The sequence below is a fragment of the Lycium barbarum genome, chromosome 5, assembly GCF_019175385.1.
Source record: "Lycium barbarum isolate Lr01 chromosome 5, ASM1917538v2, whole genome shotgun sequence".
Taxonomy (NCBI): domain Eukaryota; kingdom Viridiplantae; phylum Streptophyta; class Magnoliopsida; order Solanales; family Solanaceae; genus Lycium; species Lycium barbarum.
Genome location: NC_083341.1, coordinates 31757888 through 31759851, shown reverse-complemented (window position 1 = coordinate 31759851; position 1964 = coordinate 31757888).

The following is a 1964-nucleotide window of genomic DNA, read 5'->3' as shown; positions in this document are numbered from 1 at the left end:
TCACCACTAATTCCCAAGGAGTTAATGTTCATCTATTACATCCTCCCTCTAATTGGATGTTCTCTGCTATTTATGCTAGCCCTGATTTGTCCACCAGACAAACCCTTTGGGAAGACCTAATTAACATTAGGGAAAACCACAGAGGCAAATGACTAGTGGGAAGGGATTTTAATGAAGTTCTGAAAGCCTCAGATAAATTTAGTGGCAACCCCATCAGAAGAAGAAGAGCAAACCCCTACTGGATTGTATTAATAGATGCAAGCTTGTAGATGTTACACCTCATACTTCCGTATGTTGAGTTTCGTCGTGAGTTAGTCGTCGTAGACTTGGAGAGTCGGATTATCTTCAAGGTTATATGAGATTAGAGATGCCCATCCTAAGTATGTAAGGGTTTAAGTTCATGTTTAGTAAGTGTAGGAAGGATTAAAGGTTAAATGAATCGACGAGAATACGTTTCGATGGAAGTTAAGATTTATGGGGTGATATAAGGACCATATATTTAATGAACCCCCACAGTATATTGATAACAATAGGGGTGGTGCACTATGGCTGATCTATGGTCCAAATATACGAACTGTATATTGATTTACGGTCCATATGTTGGACTGTATATCAGTGGCGGTGGCAGCCCCTTTTTGTATATAATTCGGTTCTCTCTCATTTTATTTCATTTCCTCCATCTCTACAGATCCTACATACCCCTAAAAACCCTTTCTATCTGTTATATCCCGTATTTTATACATTCGGATATTTCAAGGTGGTCGTGGTAGGTTAAGGGCAAGACTATGTTCCAAATTATTTTAATATACAAGTTGTTTATTAGTATGAAAATATTGAGAAAGTTCAAGGGTAAAAAGGGAAATTCACAAAATGTTCAAGAAAAAAAAAATCTTGGAGAAGGCCACTTGGCCGTGTGGCATGTGTGTGTGTGTGTATATATATATATATATATATATATGGAAAAGAGATGACAAAATAAAATAATTAGTCATCTTGATTTTTAATATTAAAGAAGCTTGGAGAAGGGGGGCATGTGTCCACCTATCATTTGTAGGAGCTATATATATGTATGAGGGTGATGACCAAGCAAGACACATAGTCATCTTTTCTAATTCTAGAAATTTGAAGAAAGAAAGAGAAAACAAGAGGAGCTAGGTTCGGCCATGCTTGGCCAAGCAAGAACCTAGAGAAATTAATCAAGAAAAATTATTTCTTTCTAGTATTCCAAGCAAGTTGAAGGCCCTAATTAACATGGAGTAGTTGTTGGAGCAATAAAACCTTTCCTTCTTGCAAGGCACAACCCTAGCCAAGTTGAAGAACTAAGTGGAAAAGGTAAGGTTTGATCCTCTTTTATATGTTATGGATACTTTGTATATGTTGTAGAGTGAGGAATGAATGAAATTCATGAAATATGTAAGTATAGGGGTGTGGCCGAATGGAGGTGGTGGTGTAGAAGTGATGAATTAATTTTATTTAGTAGTTTGATTGTTGTTGTGGATTCTATGATGTAAAATGAGGATTTAATGGTTGGAAATGAAGTTGTAATCGTTTGTGGATTATGGAAGAAGTTAGTGTGACATTAGTATGGTTTCTTATATTTGTAGGAATAATGTTGCTAATATGTAGGTTGTAAATATAATTCATAAATTTGGAAGTGAGACATGTGTTTGGAAGATTGTAAGTTGGGTTGTTGTGATTGAGTTTGAAAGAAGGAAATAGGTTGTTATTGTTCTTGTTGAATTGTATGACAAATGTTGTTAATGTTAGAATGCGTCTTGAATTGATTGTTGATGTTGTTGGCACGATTTTTGGTATTGTTGTTGATAGTTTGGCCGAGTTAAATTCTCGGATTGTTGGTTGATGATTTGGGCCGAGTTAGATTCTCGAGGATGGTATATTTACAGGGGAGATGCTGCCGAAATTTCGGCAGATCATAAGTGAATTTATTTGAAGGATTAAGATAA